This window comes from Anolis sagrei, chromosome 8 (assembly GCF_037176765.1).
Source record: "Anolis sagrei isolate rAnoSag1 chromosome 8, rAnoSag1.mat, whole genome shotgun sequence".
Taxonomy (NCBI): domain Eukaryota; kingdom Metazoa; phylum Chordata; class Lepidosauria; order Squamata; family Dactyloidae; genus Anolis; species Anolis sagrei.
In genome coordinates this window covers 15,877,659-15,896,490 of record NC_090028.1, presented here as the reverse complement: position 1 = coordinate 15,896,490, position 18,832 = coordinate 15,877,659, and positions in this window count along the sequence as shown.

The following is an 18,832-nucleotide window of genomic DNA, read 5'->3' as shown; positions in this document are numbered from 1 at the left end:
TTTCGATATTTAAAAACACTTCCAGGTTTAAAAATAAGTTTTGTAATCATTTTGTAATTCAAAAATTAACGAATTTTTTAACGAATTACGAATTAACGAAACGAATTGCCCAGCCCTAATATATATATATATATATATATATATATATATATATATATATATATACACACACACACATATGTATATATTTCATATCAGGAGGGACTTGAGAAACTGCAAGTCACTTCTGGTGTGAGAGAATTGCCCATCTGCAAGGATGTTGCCCAGGGGATGCCCGGATGTTTGAAGGAGCTGGGGGTGGTGACGGCCAACAGGGAGCTCTGGCGTGGGCTGGTCCATGAGGTCACGAAGAGTCGGAGACGACTGAACAAATGAACAACAACAATTAATAAAAGTTGCCCAAAATTAACCCAAACAGATGTTGTGCGATCTCGTTATTTTGGGGGTTGGAAGGCATATTCATTTTTGTGTTGGAAATCCAACTGCAACCTGGAAATCAGAAGACCTTTACTTCTTGGGAGGAGAACAATGACCAATCTCAATAAAATGGTTAAGAACAGAGAAATCACACTGGCAATGAAGATCCACATAGTTAAAGCAATGGTATTCCCTATAGTAACCTATGGATACGAGAGATGGACCATAAGGAAGGCTAAGTGAAGGAAGATAGATGCTTTTGAACTGTGGTGTTGGAAGAAACTTCTGAGAGTGTCTTGGATCACAAGAAGATCAAACCAGTCCATACTCCAGGAAATAAAGCCCAACTGCTCATTGGAGGGAAGGATACTAGAGACAAAGTTGTACTTTGTGGTACTTTGGCCACATCATGAGGAGACAGCAAAGCCTAGAGAAGACAATTATGCTGGGGAAAGTGGAAGGCAAAAGGAAGAGGGGCCGACCAAGGGCAAGATGGATGGATGGTATCCTTGAAGTGACTGGATTGACTTTGAAAAAGCTGGGGGTGGTGACGGCCGACAGGGAGCTCTGGCGGGTTTGGTCCAAAGGGCACAAAGAGTTGGAAGTGACTGAATGAATAAACAACAACTAATATTGCAATATTATTTTAGGGATTATTATATTAGCTAACTGCTTCATTGTAATATTTTGATATGGTCATGTTAGTATTTTTGAACATGAATATTTAATTTTATTTTGAATTTAATGGACTACGCAACATTCAAAGAGCATGGGCTGGAAGTGACTGAACAAATAAACAACAACAGGCAACATGATCCTGAGCATATTTACTCAAAGCAAGCCATATTTAGTTCATAGTGATTTTAGGATAAATATATCTCTTCAGAAAGAGAGATGATTTTCAGTTTTGCTTTCTTTCTCATTTTTCCAGAGCTGGGTTATGTTTACTTCCTTTGCCCAACATAGAAAAATATCTTTTTTTTTTTTTGAAATCACAAAACCTGATAGGTATTTTTAAGTGTGTGTATATTGTGGGGGGTGGGGTGTTGTTGCTTGTCATATGTTATTTCCGTACAGAAGTAAAGTACATTATTATAATGCACCTGTATATTACCTCTCCGCAAAGTTGAGACACACATTTCTGCTATTATTTCTATTTTTGCTGGTATTTTTTTGATTAAAGAGCTTCATCTCAACATGTAGAATATGCAGGGGCGGCTCCACCCATTACGCAAAGTAAGCATTTGCAGTATAGTTGATTTTGCCCAGAGACGCTCTTGAGGTGCTCTTGGGAGAAAATAGACCTTGACATATGCGAGTTGTAGTTCCTGGGATGTATAGTTCACCTAAACTCAAAGAGCATTCTGAACTCCACCAATGATGGAATTGAACCAAATATGGCACACAGAACTCCCATGACGAACAGAAAATATATATCAGTGATTGGTTGGGGGGGGGGGGGGCAAAATACTGTTTGCTTACCATTGAAAATTACCTAGGGCCACCTCTGAGAATATGAGTATGTTTTTCTATTGGACTTCAGAAAGTTCACTTTGAAAATGCAGACTAAGTGGATTTCAACCCTGTCCTTATCTAAAAATGTTCCAAAGTTTTTTTAAATGAAGATGATGATCATAATAATAGCAAAGAGAGAAGACTGCAAAATAATCTAGCAATGAAAAATCCACATACAATGCATTATGAACATTTATTATCTTCTCTATTTGTACTTTGTCCTCAACATGTCCTAGGACTGCCATTGCTGTTAGTTTATTCCACTGAGTAGAAATAGTTGGATGATTTTAACTCTGAGTAAATCTGGCAAAATATTCTCAGATATCTCTGCCTATAATTTAGCTTGGGGAATATGGAATTTTTTGAATTAGGCAATCCCTCGTAGTCCTCCAAGGTTGGTGTACTGGTGATGGGTGAGTAGGTGACTGTGGAACCAAATTCTTGATCTGCATCTTCTCCAGCAGTGAGGGCATTGGTTTCCAGTTGGAAAGCGGTCCTGGTCGGGGTTGGCTTGATGTGCCTTCCTCTTTGGCATGTTTCTCTCTTTCGCCTTCCATTTGTGCCTCTTCAAACTCCACAGCACTGCTGTTCACAGCTGACCTCCAGCTGGAGTGCTAACAGGCCAGGGCTTCCCAGTTCTCAGTGTCTATGCCAGAGTTTTAAGGTTGGCTTTGAGCCCATCTTTAAATTTATTTTCCTGCCCACCAACATTCCATTTTCCATTCTTGAATTCAGAGTACAGCAACTGCTTTGGGAGACGATGGTTGGGCATCCAGACAACCTGGCCGGTCCAGCGGAGCTGATGGCAGAGGACCATTGCTTCAATGCTGATGGTCTTTGCTTCTTCCAGCATGCTGACATTTGTCCGCTTGTCTTCCCAAGAGATTTGCAGGATTTTCCGGAGGTAGCACTGATGGAATCGTTCCAGGAGTTGCATGTGACATCTGTATGATAGTGTCACACAATTATGCTGAGGAAAATGGAAGGAAAAAGGAAGAGGGGTCGACCAAGGGCAAGATGGATGGATGATATCCTTGAAGTGACTGGCTTGACCTTGAAGGAGCTGGGGGTGGTGACAGTCAACAGGGAGCTCTGGCGTGGGCTGGTCCATGAGGTCATGAAAAGTCGGAAGCAACTGAACGAATGAACAACAACAAAGTGGCACACAGATATACAAACTCCTTGGATTAAGGACATGATTTCTGTTTCTCTTTAATGACAGATATATCCCCATCATACGAGGGTTATTTTTTAAGTAAGGTCCGTTGGAACATAAATACACATTGAAAGTTTATTTCAAAAAAGTAAATTTATGTTCAGAAAGTACATACTTCACTCTATTTTTAGACATAGTTGCCAAGTTTGTTCAAACACTTATCATACCTCTGAACCAATTTTAAAATACCCTCTTCATAAAAACTTGCCGCCTGCTCTGATAACCAAATCGTCTGTAATCAAAGAAGGGCAACTGGAGCGGTCCTCATCATGGATGTTGTCACGGCCATCTTTAAATTGTCGTACCCACTTACGCACTTTGCTTTCACTCATAACAGTATCACCGTACACTTCACAAATCTGTCGATGAATTTCTGCAGCAGGCAGGTTCCTTGCTGACAAAAACCGTATCACTGAGTGAACCTCACATGAGTTGATGGTCTTAAACATTTTTAAAGCACAGAACAGAACCGTACAGTAGGGCTGGGCGGTTTCGTTCGTTAATTTCGTAATTCGTTATTAATTTGTATTTAAATTAGCTTACGATCCGATATTGAGCCATGCAGGAATAGTGTGAGGAGTAAATTAGATTCAAAACAATTTTTTAAATTTATTTCGTTATTGTTTCGTTATTATTTTGAAATTGTTTCGTAATTATTTCATAATTATTTTCACATGTCTGGTGCAAGTTTTATAGTTGTTGTTTGTTTTATCACACCAACAGTCAACAACAGAGGGAGAGGGAAGCTTCAGAAGTTCCCCCTGTCCCATTTGGAGGTTTTTTTTAGCATATTGCGCAATCGTGTCCGCCATTAACGAATCGATTCGAAATTAACGAAATTTCGTAAATAACGAAATTTTGAAATCTCAAAATTTCTGAAGTATTTAGAATTTGGAAACGCTAGCGCCCCCTGGAAACGAATCGAGTTTAGAAACAAATTTTTCCGTGGTTACCCAACCCTACCGTACAAGTTAGCTACAGAGCGGAAACTGAGAACAGTTGTTCCCGAGGTATACCGGTACACGACGCACGTGCTCGTTGCGGTATGCGTGTGAACTACTAGTGTCTACAACAAAACGGACCTTATTTTAAAAATACCCCTCGTATTTGACCTATAAAATGAGCTTTTTCTGACCATTAGCTGCCTGAACCGATATCTGACTTTTATTTCCAGAATTGTGTGCCATACTTCATCTCTGTGAAAATTCTGCACTGACAGACTTTCTGTACCCAAGCTTCTTAGCCTAATGTTCCCTGCCTAGAAATTATTTTGCATTAATACCTCCCCAAGGACATGCAAAACAACCAGTATACAAACCAGAAAATGATTTTCCAATCAAAATGGAACGAGAAATTATTTCCTGAACTCTGTAGAAACGTATGAAGCCTTTGACTTCTTGTTGATGCAGCTGAAATCTTTATAAAACTATGCATTGAACTTTTCTAATTATACCACCGTTGAATTACAATTAATATGCAAATGGTGACATCAAGTCAGACTTATCACATATAGCTATCAGTGTGAGCATTCTGCCTTCACTAATCTTGCCCCTTTGAAACACTCCGGAAGGACAGCTTCCCGTTCTCTTTCCCAATGAGGGACATTTTGATGAATTCCTGAACAGCAGAAAGGAAAGATGAGAGCACTCCTGACAGTAACAGCTCTGCTGTTGGATAATCTCCCAATGACTTACTAATTTAACATAATACAATTTAAATAATTTATTCACACCTTTTAGGGTCAAGCCCTCGTAAGACAGTTACCCTGAAATAAATATAATTAGGGAGGTGTAAATCTGTCAGCTTCATTTTTGTGCTGTTCCTCAGAAAAACATGAGCATTCTTGCACTGATTGAGCTCTGTACTGAATTGAAAGGATCTCTTACACACAAAAGAGCTGATATTTCAGAAGGCTTTTTTAAAACTGACTATTTGACAACTGGAAAATAGAAGGAGAAAATGTGGAGGCCGTGACAGACTTTGTATTTCTAGGCGCAAAGATTACTGCAGATGCAGACTGTGGCCAGGAAATCAGAAGACACTTCCTTCTTGGGAGGAGAGCAATGTCCAATCTCGATAAAATAGTAAAGAGTAGAGACATCAGACTGGCAACAAAGATCCGCCTATTCAAAGCCATGGTATTCCCTGTAGTAACCTACGGATGTGAGAGCTGGACCTTAGGGAAGGCTGAGCGAAGGAAGATCAATGCTTTTGAACTGTGGTGCTGGAGGAAAGTTCTGAGAGTGCCTTGGACTGCGAGAAGATCCAGCCAGTCCATCCTCCAGGAAATAAAGCCTGACTGCTCACTGGAGGGAAGGATACTAGAGACAAAGTTAAAGTACTTTGGCCTCATCATGAGGAGACAGCAAAGCCTGGAGAAGACAATTATGCTGGGGAAAGTGGAAGGCAAAAGGAAGAGGGGCCGACCAAGGGCAAGATGGATGGATGGCATCCTTGAAGTGACTGGACTGACCTTGAAGGAGCTGGGGGTGGTGGCGGCTGACAGGGAGCTCTGCCGTGGGCTGGTCCATGAGGTCACGAAGAGTCGGAGACGACTGAACGAATGAACAACAACAACAAATCTGTCAGCTTCATTTTTGTGCTATTCCTCAGAAAAACATGAGCATTCTTGCACTGATTGAGCTCTGTACTTAATTGAAAGGATCTCTCTCTTACACACAAAAGAGCTGATATTTCAGAAGGCTTTTTAAAAACTGACTATTTGTGTGTAATGTGCCCCCCCCCCCCAATCTACACATTGTTTTCTGTTGTCATCTTTCTCACTATTCTATTGCCGATCACATAGAATGAGTATTTTTTAAAAAATATTTTTTTCACATCTATATAAATAAAAAATGTAATGTTAGTTCGTGCTACCATCAGAACTCAAAAACCACTGGGGGAATTGACACCAAATTTGGACACAAGACACCTAACAGTCCAATTTATGTCCTCCACTAAAAAAAAATGATTTTGTCATTTGGGAATTGTCGTTGCTGGGATTTAGAGTTTACCTACAATCAAAGAGCATTCTGAACACCACCAATGATGGAATTGGGCCAAACTTAGCACACAGGGCTCCCATGACCAACAGAAAAAAACTGGAAGGGTTTGGTGGACATTGACCTTGAGTTTGGAAATTATAGTTCACCCACATCCAGAGAGCACTGTGGACTCAAACAATGATGGATCTCACTGTGGATCTCACTGTGGACTCAAACAATATTGGCACGAATATTCCATATGCCCAAATATCAACACAGATGGAGTTTAAGGGAAATAGACCTTGACATTTGGGAATTGTTGTTGCTGGGATTTATAGTTCACCTACAATCAAACAGCATTCTGAACTCCACCAATGATGGAATTCAACCAAACATGGCATACAGGACTTCCATGACCAACAGAACACACTGGAAGGGTTTGGTGGGCATTGACCTTGAGTTTGGGAGTTGTAGTTCACCTACATCCAGAGAGCACTGTGGACTCAAACAATGATGGATCTGGACCAAACTTGACACAAAAATTCCATATGCCTAAATATGAACACAGATGGAGTTTGGAGGAAATAGACCTTGACATTTGGGATTTTTAGTTATTGGGATTGATAGTTCACTACAATTAAAGAGCATTCTGAAACCCACAAACGACAGGAATATGTTGCATATTCCAGAGTAGACAAACCAGACACTCTCCACGTCAACACTGACAAAGAAACAACAAGAAATACTGTTTCCTCACAAGCATAAAGGAATTACATATATTAGAAACCAACACTTTCTCATTACTTTATTTTCCGGATCACCAGACTGGGCCACAGCAACGCGTTAGTTTACAATAAAAAGGTAGGTACATAGGTAAAAGGGTAGGGAGGGGGAAGTGGAAAAGGTAGTTTCAGGGATGCGTATTGGGGGTGGGGGGTGGGGATAATGCGTAAACGGGGAAGGAATAAGGGGTGGGGATAGGATTGGTAAGGTCTTGGTTAATTATACTTTTATGCATGCTTGTGTTTATATAAATGTATACGCGTACTTGCGTATCTTTATCTATTATTTGTATACACATATGCACAAACATATTTTTTATCCTTGCTTATTTTTGTTGCTATCTTCCTGTTTATATTTTCCTTGCAGATTTGCCTTGAAGAAGAGGGGTTTTTTTTCCATCTTGACTAAAAAAAGTCAAAGTTTAATAGAGGAGATGAACCAAGCAAAGTTGAGCAGGCTAATAACTTAGTCCTGTATTCAGAGAAGTTGACTTATCTGAGTAGGAAACATAAGTAAATGGTGAATGATTTCCATAGTAATAATTATATCAATACAATGTATAATATGAATAAGAATATATGAATTTAATCCAAGGATAGGTTGTCATTCAGGACACCCCGCACTGTATTGTTCTTTACACTCCAAATGATTTATTTATTATTTATTTACAGTATTTATATACTGCTTTTCTCACCCCTGGCGGGACTCAAAGTGGCTTAACATCAAAATTCAATGCCTTATATACATAAACCAAAACTCAACCAACAACATATTGTTGTTGTTCATTCATTCAGTCGTCTCCGACTCTTCGTGACCTCATGGACCAGCCTACGCCAGAGCTCCTTGTAGGCCGTCACCACCCCCAGCTCCTTCAAGGTTGGTCCAGTCACTTCAAGGATGCCATCCATCCATCTTGCCCTTGGTCGGCCCCTCTTCCTTTTACCTTCCACTTTCCCCAGCATAATTGTCTTCTCTAAGCTTTGCTGTCTCCTCATGATGTGGCCAATGTACTTCAACTTTGTCTCTAGTATCCTTCCCTCCAATGAGGAGCCGGGCTTTATTTCCTGGAGGATGGACTGGTTGGATCTTCTCGCAGTCCAAGGCACTCTCAGAACTTTCCTCCAACACCACAGTTCAAAAGCATCTCTCTTCCTTCGCTCAGCCTTCCCTAAGGTCCAGCTCTCACATCCGTAGGTTACTACAGGGAATACCATTGCTTTAACTACGCAGATCTTTGTTGCCAGTCTGATGTCTCTACTCTTTACTATTTTATCGAGATTGGACATTGTTCTCGTCCCAAAAAGTAAGTGTCTTCTGATTTCCTGGCCACAGTCTGCATCTGCAGTAATCTTTGCACCTAGAAATACAAAGTCAACAACATATAACTAGAATAAAATCAATAGGACTAAAATAAGATAAAAAGACATTTAAAACATGAAATATAAGAATTAAAACACCTAATGAAAGCATTAAAGTCACATTATCCAATAATGATGATGGAGCCCTCTGTGAAGCAGTGGGTTAAACTCCTGTACCAGCAGGACTGAAGACTGACAGGTCGCAGGTTCGAATCCGGGGAGAGACGGATGAGCTCCTCTATCAGCTCCAGCTCCTCATGCCGGGACATGAGAGAAGCCTCCCACATGGATGATAAAAACATCAATTCATCCGGGTGTCCCCTGGGCAACGTCCTTGCAGACGGCCAATTCTCTCACACCAGAAGTGACATGGAGTTTCTCAAATTGCTCCTGACATGACAAAAGAAATTCCAATAATGATAAGTTATTTCTTTCCTTTTCCCCAATAATGGGATTCAAGGTGATTTACAAAAGTAAAACAAACATATTTAAAAGTATTAAGGAAAATCGCACATAAAATTGTTAAAATACAATTAAACAACCCATGGAATTAAAACTCTTGAACATAAATCCAGTAATTATTGTTATGATTATATGTATTAATATCCCTCCATTTTTTTCTTGTCAAAGATTCAAGGAAGCTTAAATAGATTAAAACAGATATTCTTTTAATGATAATATTATGAGGCTTGTAATGCTACAGCATATGCCTTCAAATAGATTCTATTTTGTGCTTGATTAGACTCGCTCCTTGATTTCTATCAAGTCCACTCTTGCTTGTTTTGTTTCTGTTTCATTTCATTTCATTTTTCATAGAATCATAGAATCAAAGAGTTGGAAGAGACCTCATGGGCCATCCACTCCAACCCCCTGCCAAGAAGCAGGAATATTGCATTCAAATCACCCCTGACAGATGGCCATCCAGCCTAGTTTAAAAGCTTCCAAAGAAGGAGCCTCCACCACACTCCGGGGCAGAGTGTGAACGGCTCTCACAGTCAGGTAGTTCTTCCTCGTGTTCAGATGGAATCTCCTCTCTTGTAGTTTGAAGCCATTGTTCTGCGTCCTAGTCTCCAAAGAAGCAGAAAACAAGCTTGCTCCCTCCTCCCTATGGCTTCCTCTCACATATTTATACATGGCTATCATATCTCCTCTCAGCCTTCCCTTCTTCAGGCTAAACATGCCCAGCTCCTTAAGCCGCTCCTCATAGTGCTTGTTCTCCAGACCCTTGATCATTTTAGTCGCCCTCCTCTGGACACATTCCAGCTTGTCTATATATTGTCAGCTCCTTAAAGATCTGAGGTTTAGCTCCACACATGAATTGAGGTAGTCTAGTTACTCCCCCATTCCAGAGCTTCCAGGACTTCAACAAAGTTGTCTACTGGAGTAAAAAGGAAATCTCAATAAGGAAAATCATCCTGATCCATCACCTTCCTGGGACACATCATCTTAACTGGTTCCCCATCCTACATAACTTTCAAGTCCCAGCCAGTCTAAACCTCACCAGGTAGCAATTTCTCCATGGCAAAGACACTACAAAAACCTCATAAGTTCCCTTATCGCTATCATCCCATATTTTATTGCAAACAAATCTAAAGTGACTGTTACCAAACTCGTGGTTGGCAAAAGAGACATGAAATCCTGAGTCATCCAAACTACTGTGCCATACTGGGTTCTCTTCATATGCTTGTGCTGTTTCCTATTCATTTGTTGTCACCTGATATCCTGTACAAACAGTTCTCACGAGCACAATTCAAAGTACTGGATTTGACCTACAAAACCGTATACGGCTCCGGCCCAGCGTACCTGTCCGAACATATCTCCTTCTACGTCCCATCTCGGAGTTTAACATCTTCTGGGAGGCCCTGCTCTCGGCCCCACCTTTATCACAAGTGACTGGTGAGGACGAGGGACAGGGCCTTCTCGGTGGTGGCCCCTCCCCTGTGGAATGCACTCCCCGGGGAAATTAGGTCATCAACATCCCTCCTCTCTTTCAGAAGGAAGTTAAAAACCTGGATTTGGGACCAGGCCTTTGGGTAAGCTGGCAGATGGATAAAAGACAATGATGACCAGAGTAGGAAAGGACAATGACAATGCTGGATGGATTATGGATTTATGAATTGATGAACGTTGACCACAAGATCATTTTATTGCTGCTATTGTTTTAATTTGACTGTTTTAATTAGTTATAACTGTTGTTGTTATATTGTAATTTGTATATTGTATTTTGTGAATTGTTGGGCATCAAATTGTGCCTTTTGTAAGTCGCCCTGAGTCCCCCCTAGGGGGTTGAGAAGGGCGGGGTAGAAGCACTCCAAATAAATAAATTCTCCATACAGTTCTTGTGGGTTTTTTCGGGCTATATGGCCATGTTCTAGAGGCATTTCTCCTGACGTTTCGCCTGCATCTATGGCAAGCTTCCTCAGAGGTGAGGACCTCACCTCTGAGGAAGCTTGCCATAGATGCAGGCGAAACGTCAGGAGAAATGCCTCTAGAACATGGCCATATAGCCCGAAAAAACCCACAAGAACTGAGTGATTCCGGCCATGAAAGCCTTCGACAATACAAATTCTCCATAATTTTTGATTCAACATAGTTGAGAGGAAACAATCTCCTGTGGGCACCTTTTTAATGCATAGTGGAAAAATTGCTATTAGATTACATTTCTGATGCCTGTGTTTCAGTATAGAATTGTGAGTGAGTAATGTGCCATAGCTGAAAGGAGGGGAGATGGGTGAATGAGTGAAGTGCCATAACTGAGATGGAGGTGGGTGGGTGAGTGAGCAAATTATTTCGAGTAGGAATATCAGAAGTGGTCCACTGTTCTGATATATAAGAAAAGCTAAAATAGTTGGTACCAGACCATTCTGAATTTTCAGATTCATTTTTGAAGCATTGATGTTGACAAGTTTCTGACGAATAAGAGACTCCAACGCTACCCTGGATAGCTCATAAATACTAACAGTTGAGCAGAAGAACAAGCCATACACCAACAGAGTCCCTATTGTATCCTGGTTTCCCCATCATCAAATACACACAACTCAAATCCTGTTGTCTGGAAGGATTGGGACCTTGTTCAATGGAGAAAAGTCCCAAAAGACCCCTGAAATTCCACTTTCCTGTCTTCCCAGTGGTGTAAAGATTACTGCAGACGCAGACTGCAGCCAGGAAATCAGGAGACGCTTACTTCTTGGGAGGAGAGCAATGTCCAATCTCAATAAAATAGTGAAGAGTAGAAACATCACACTGGCAACAAAGATCTGCATAGTTAAAGCAATTGTATTCCCCATAGTCACCTACGGATGTGAGAGCTGGGCCAGAGGGAAGGCTGAGCAAAGGAAGATAGATGCTTTTGAACTGTGGTGTTGGAGGAAAATTCTGAGAGTGCCTTGGATCGCAAGAAGATCAAACCAGTCCATACTTCAGGAAATAAAGCCCTAGTTCTCATTGGAGGGAAGGATATTGTGGTGTTGTAGGAAAGTTTTGAGAGTGCCTTGGACTGCCAGAAGATCCAACCAGTCCATACTTCAGGAAATAAAGCCCAACTGCTCATTGGAGGGAAGGATAGTAGAGGCCAAGATGAAGTCATTTGGCCACATCATGAGAAGAAAGGAAAGCTTAGAGAAGACAATGATGATGGGGAAAATGGAAGGAAAAAGGAAGAGGGGCCAACCAAGGGCAAGATGGATGGATGGGATCCTTGAAGTGACTGTATTGACCTTGAAAGAGCTGGGGGTGGTGACGGCCAACAGGGAGCTCTGGCGTGGGCTGGTCCATGAGGTCACAAAGAGTCGGAAACGACTAAACAAATGAACAACAACAATCTTCCCAGTCTTACCTGCTGTGGTAAGAGTGGAAAAGCGGAGATCAACTAATACACACACACACATGTAACCTGATGTTTGTAAGAAAACCTAGGTCAGCATATTTATCAAGAACTAATACATGAATGGTAATAATTTTACGTCTTTTACTATTCTGGAATAGAGCAGTAGGTAAAGCTCATAGTCTCCAAAAATGTTGCTGTAGTGTGTGCTGATTTGGAAGTCCTTCCAGTTCCTTATGTCAAAGAACATTTCTTTATTTAGCATTTAAGCTTCACATAGCTAAATAAGGACCCATTCCTTGAAATGCAGAACAGATGGAAAGCCAACTTGAATCTGACCTTTACTGAAGGTCACCTGTCTTCAAAAAATCTAGAAATTTAACTGTAGCATTGTTCTATTCAAAAGTGAAAGGTTCTTATATTAGATGCCTTCTTTCTCCTTTCCTGAAACTGTCATACTCTTCCATCGCTCTACATAAGTAGTAAGATTCTGAAAATATGTCATTTAACAACGATCACAAATAAATACAAGATCTAGCTTTTGGAAACATGGAATATGGATAAGAGGGATGTTGACCAAGTGAATGTGTCATGTGTGGACCCCATATTGGATTACAATATTATGTAGCATCATTACAATATTATGGGATCATGTTGACCCTAGGGAATTATGCCAGTAGAATTAAAAACAGCCTTAAATATGCGCAAAATTTTCTAGTGATTGAGATTTTTTTTAAAAAAAAATACCCTCACTCTCCTTCTGCCTGCTACCTTGTTGTGTTCCTCCAAGTCTTTTCTGACATGTTAACAACAGAAGCTGCATGAGCTCTTCTTCTTTCCAGAAAGAGAGGCTACATGCATAATGCTTAATAGAAGGTTTCCATATTTCCTTCACTTGTCAGAGAATACTTATGGATTCTGGTAATCCATAAGTATCTACTAACTGGGGCAAATTACAATGAGAGATAAACCCCCCTGTTTAAGGAGCTCCATTGGCTGCCATTCATTTTCCAGTCCCAATTCAAGGTGCATGTTCTTACCTACAAAACCCTGAACAGTTTGGGACCTGTCTACCTGCATCACTGTTGTGACCCAGAGCAGGAAACTGGACCCTCAGACAACAATCCACCATACTTGACTTCAGGAAAAACAATCCTTTTTTATTGATGAAAGATGAATACAAAATAGAGGAAATATGCAAAGGTAAAAAGTCACAGTAAAAATCAGCAACAAGAAATGTCCATAAACAAGATCATAAAACCCACAGCAAAACTGCTGAATCTTGGAACCTGTTAGCAATCCACTAACCGTACTTGGAACAACTAGAAAACCTCTGAGGAACAAGGCCACTTGAATCAGGAGACCTGCAAAAGCTTGCACATGAATCTGGAACGATGCCTGGTCTGAAGCTGCATTCAGGCCAGGCATACTTAAGGCCGAGAAATCTATTGCGAGACACGCCCAAAGTTTTTGTTTGCATTTCTCTCAATCTGGCTGACCTACGTAAACTTTGTGCTTCTCCCCGGCTCTGCCAAATCTGCCCCCGCCTATCCTCATTAGGCAGACCAGGTGTCAGACTTCTCTGCTCAGCTCGGAATGCATGTTCTCATGGGAATTTTGACTTTCACTTTCCAAGGCTGTAGGATTAGCATTTGATGGCCTGGCAGTGCCTGGAGCATCAGAGCACCTGATGAACCAACCTGGACATAGCATATTATTTGAGAACACAGAAATGTTGGACCATTCCAGCAACCACCAGGTCAGATTACACAGAGAAGCCATTGAAATCCACAAGCATGTGGACAATTTCAACAGAAAGGAGGAAACCATGAAAATGAACAAAATCTGGCTTCCAGTATTAAAGAACTCTAAAATTAGAACAGCACAACAACAGAGGGGAAACAAACAAGGACATCTAATCACCTCTCAACAAAAGATTGCTCCAGGCACTGCCAGGCAGTCAAGTGCTAATCAAGTTGGTCAGTTGAAACATTCACACCTAGCTCCAACAGAGCTCCAAGAATCCTTTGTCCCACCCTGGTCATTCCGCAGATATATAAACCCAATTTTCCTAGTTCCAACAGACCTCACTACCTTTGAGGATGCTTGCCATGGATGCAGGCGAAATGTCAGGAGAGAATGCCTCTAGAACATGGCCATATAGCACGAAAAAAACCCTACAACAACCCGCTGTACCACTAGTTGTTTCTTTCTAAGCACAATCAGCAGCCACTACCCAAAAAGCAAAGTCAGTGGGATCTACTTGTCCTTATTCTTCAGTTTTCATTGTAGATATGAACAACCATGGAAGACATGTGCTATTAAGAAGCTGAGCCAGAGGGTATGGTAGTGCACCCTTGCCATGTTACCAACAGTGCTGATCCCCCAAGTCAATGATATTAAGCAAGTAGGTTTTTAAAATGCAAGCAAGGTCAAGGCTTTCTAGCTGGTGAAGCCAGCTAGAAAATCCTGACCTTTTCTACATTTTAACCACAATCCCATGAATAAAATGTAAATTGGAAAGACTCAAGATTCTCCAGGTCAGCACCAGTTATTTTTTATCACTTCTAATTTGTGTTAAGAAAACGGGTGATTTTCAAAGCAGGATCATGCTGTATTAATTGGTCATTGGAGGCTTCAAGAGTTCAAAGTTGATGTGTTTCTTCAACTGAATCTCTCTGCACCACTTTAACTTAATGACTTTTTAAAAACATAATGCTTCAACTGATCTCCATAGAAAAGCCTTGTGTAGCTGGGAGGACTCAGCAAAGTTGAAGCAAGAGCCCCCAAGCAATTATGTAAATAAGCTTTTATGTAAATAAAATTCCCTTCTTAAAATGTTATGCACAAGTTATTGTGGCATTTTGATGACTATAGTGTGAAGCAACTCCAATATGATCTCACATTAAAAATAGGACTGGGCAGAAACTACTTATGTATTGTAACAAATATAAGAAGCGCTTTGTGGTCATGCAGGCAGTTTTCTTCCAGAGAACAAATGGTTATGTACTAGGCTTGGATAACCACGGAAAAATTTGGTTCTAAACTTGTTTTGTTTTTAGGAGCCCTTGCATTTCGTTTTTTTTAATAATTCCGAAATTTTCCTTTTAAAAATTTCAAAATATACGAAATTTCGTATAATTACGAATCGATTCGTTAATGGCGGACGCGATTGCGCAATATGCTAAAAAAAACCTCCAAATGGGACAGGGGGAACTTCTGAAGCTTCCCTCTCCCTCTGTTGTTGACTGTTGGTGTGATAAAAGAAACAACTATCAAACTTGCACCAAACATGCGAAAATAACTATGAAATAATTACAAAATAATTACGAAATAATTACAAAATAATTATGAAATAATTACAAAATAATTACGAAATAAATTGAAAAAATGGTTTCGAATCTAATTTACTCCTCACACTATTCCTGCATGGCTCAATATTGGATCGTAAGCTAATTTAAATATGAATTAATAACGAATTACGAAATTAACAAGCCTATTATGTACTACTGAGAAGAGAATAACTAGCTAATATTCGTTGATGGAGGTACTGTATGTCAAAAACCTGATAATCACCTTTTAAAGCTATTTAAACTACTGCCCATCCTCATCACATCTTGTTAAAGCAAATCCTATAAATTAATTACACATAGTTTGAAGGGAATACTTTCTTTTGTGATTTCTGAATCTACTGTTAAATCATTTTCATTAGGTGGCAAAGCTATTGTATTGCCTGACCACTGTGATGGTCTGGATGAGGACGAATAAGCTGAGGATAAATCCTGACAAGACAGAGGTCCTCCAGGTCAATCGTAGGCCGGATCGAGGCATAGGGTGGCAACCTGTGCTTGACTGGGTTGCACTCCCCCTGAAATCACAGGTCCACAGCTTGGGTGTCCTCCTAGATTCAGCACTGATGCTTGAAGTTAAGGCGTCGGCAGTGGCTGGGAGGGTCTTTGCACAATTGAAACTCATGCACCAGCTGCGAACGTACCTCGTGAAGTCGGATTTGGCCACGGTGGTCCACGCCTTAGTTACCTCTAGATTGGACTATTGCAATGCACTCTATGTGGGGCTGCCCTTGAAGACAGCCCGGAAATTTCAATTGATCCCACGGGCTGCAGCCAGATTATTAACTGGTGCAAATTACAGAGGGTGGTCAACCCTCCTGTTTAAGGAGCTCCACTGGCTGCCGTTTATTTTCCAGGCCCAATTCAAGGTGCAGGTTTTGACCTACAAAGTAGGCTTGGGTAACCACGGAAAAATTTGGTTCTAAACTCGTTTTGTTTTCAGGGGGCCCTTGCGTTTCGTTTTTTTTAATAATTCCGAAATTTTCCTTTTAAAAATTTCGAAATATACGAAATTTCATAAAATTACGAATCGATTAGTTAATGGCGAACGCGATTGCGCAATATGCTAAAAAAACCTCCAAATGGGACAGGGGGAACTTCTGAAGCTTCCCTCTCCCTCTGTTGTTGACTGTTGGTGTGATAAAACAAACAACAACTATAAAACTTGCACCAGACATGCAAAAATAATTACGAAATAATTACGAAATAATTTGAAAAAAAATTGTTTCAAATCTAATTTACTCCTCACACTACTCCTGCATGGCTCAATACTGGATCAAAAGCTAATTTAAATACGAATTAATAACAAATTATGAAATTAACGAACGAAACCGCCCAAGCCTCCTACAAAGCCCTGTACAGTTTGGGACCTGCCTACCAGCGCGACCGCATTTCTGTTTACAAACCCACACAATCTCTTCGATCTTCCGGAGAGGCTCTTCTCTCGCTCCTGCCCGCATTGCAAGTGCAACTTGTGGGGATGAAAGAGGGCCTTCTCTATAGTGCCCCCCCCCCCCCCGGCTCTCGAATTCACTCCCCAGGGATATTAGGCAGGCCCCCACGCTGGCAATCTTCCTCAGGGTTCCATCTTGTCCCCCTTGTTGTTTAACATCTACATGAAGCCGCTGGGTGAGATCATCCGGAGTTTCGGGGTGCGGTATCACCTGTACGCAGATGACGTCCAACTCTGTCACTCCTTCCCACCTGCTACTAAGGAGGCCGTCGAAGTCCTGAACCGGTGCCTGGCCGCTGTAATGGTCTGGATGAGGGCGAACAAACTGAAATTAAATCCAGACAAGACAGAGGTACTCCTGGTCAGTCGCAAGGCCGAACAGGGTATAGGGTTACAGCCTGTGCTGGACGGGGTCGCACTCCCCTTGAAGGCGCAGGTTCGCAGCTTGGGTGTGACCCTGGACTCATCGCTGAGCCTGGAGCCCCAGGTTTCAGCGGTGACCAGGGGAGCATTTGCACAGCTCAGGCTCGTGCGCCAGCTGCGCCCGTATCTTGGGAAGTCTGACTTGGCCACGGTGGTACACGCTTTGGTCACATCCCGCCTCGACTACTGCAACGCTCTCTACGTGGGGCTGCCCTTGAAGACGGCCCGGAAGCTTCAGCTAGTCCAGCGCGCGGCAGCCATGTTGTTAACGGGAGCTGGACGCAGAGAGCATACAACGCCTCTGCTGTCCCAACTCCACTGGCTGCCGATCTGCTACCGGGCCCAATTTAAGGTGCTGGTGCTATCCTACAAAGCCCTAAACGGTTCCGGCCCAAAATACCTTGCAGACCGCATCTCGGCCTACGAGCCCACGAGGGCCTTGAGATCATCCGGGGAGGCCCTTCTCTCGGTCCCGCCCGCCTCACAGGCACGTCTGGCGGGGACGAGGGAGCGGGCCTTCTCGGTGGTGGCCCCCCGGCTGTGGAACACTCTCCCTGTTGAAGTTAGACAGGAGCCCTCCTTGATGGCCTTCCGTAGGGGCCTAAAAACATGGCTCTTTGAGCAGGCCTTCAACTGAGTATAGTTAATTGACACTGGAATGAATTAGGACTACGAATTTTGGCTATGACCCCAGGACTTGACGAAGCGGATTTTTAGTATAAGTATATGTTGTGTTGTATTTGTCTGGTTTGTATGTCTAGACCCGCTGTACACTGTCTTCTTTGTTATTGTTCACCGCCCCGAGTCGCCTCCGGGCTGAGAGGGGCGGTCAATAAATGCAATAAATAAATAAATAAATAAATAAATAAATAAATCTTCAGGAGGAACCTGAAAACCTGAATATTCCAAACTGCCTTTAATGATTGAATGTAGGATACTCCCTGACCAAACTTTGCACAAATTGATCTCAGAAGCACTTTATTTTATGGTCTGTGCAATTAAATCCTTCCTTATCCCCGGACCCTCCTCCTGATAATTTACATTGTCTTATCTCCCAGTGTTTTAAAAATGTTACCTTTGAATTTGGTCCTGCCTAGTGAAAATCTTTTATGTTTTAAGAGTTGATTTTATATTGTTGTGTCATTTATTATATTGGTTTTTCATCTTATGTATTTTATTTTCTGGTTTTGTAATGCTTTTGTGTTATATTGTGTGTATTGTACTGATAGGTGTGGCATCTTGTAAGCTGCACCGAGTCCCCCTGGGGGAGATGGAGTGGGGTATAAATAAAGTTTTATTATTTATTATTATTAAAGAGGCAGGGAGACTAGGATGTTTGTATTGTTTTTATGTACTACTTACTTTACTTTACTTTACTACACCACTGGAGAAATTACACTGCTTAGCCGGTATTGCACCACCTGACATCCACCGGGAAGTAGCAACCAATAGTGAAAGGACCAAGGCAGAAACATCCCCTGCTCATCCCCTGTTTGGGTATCAGCCAGCA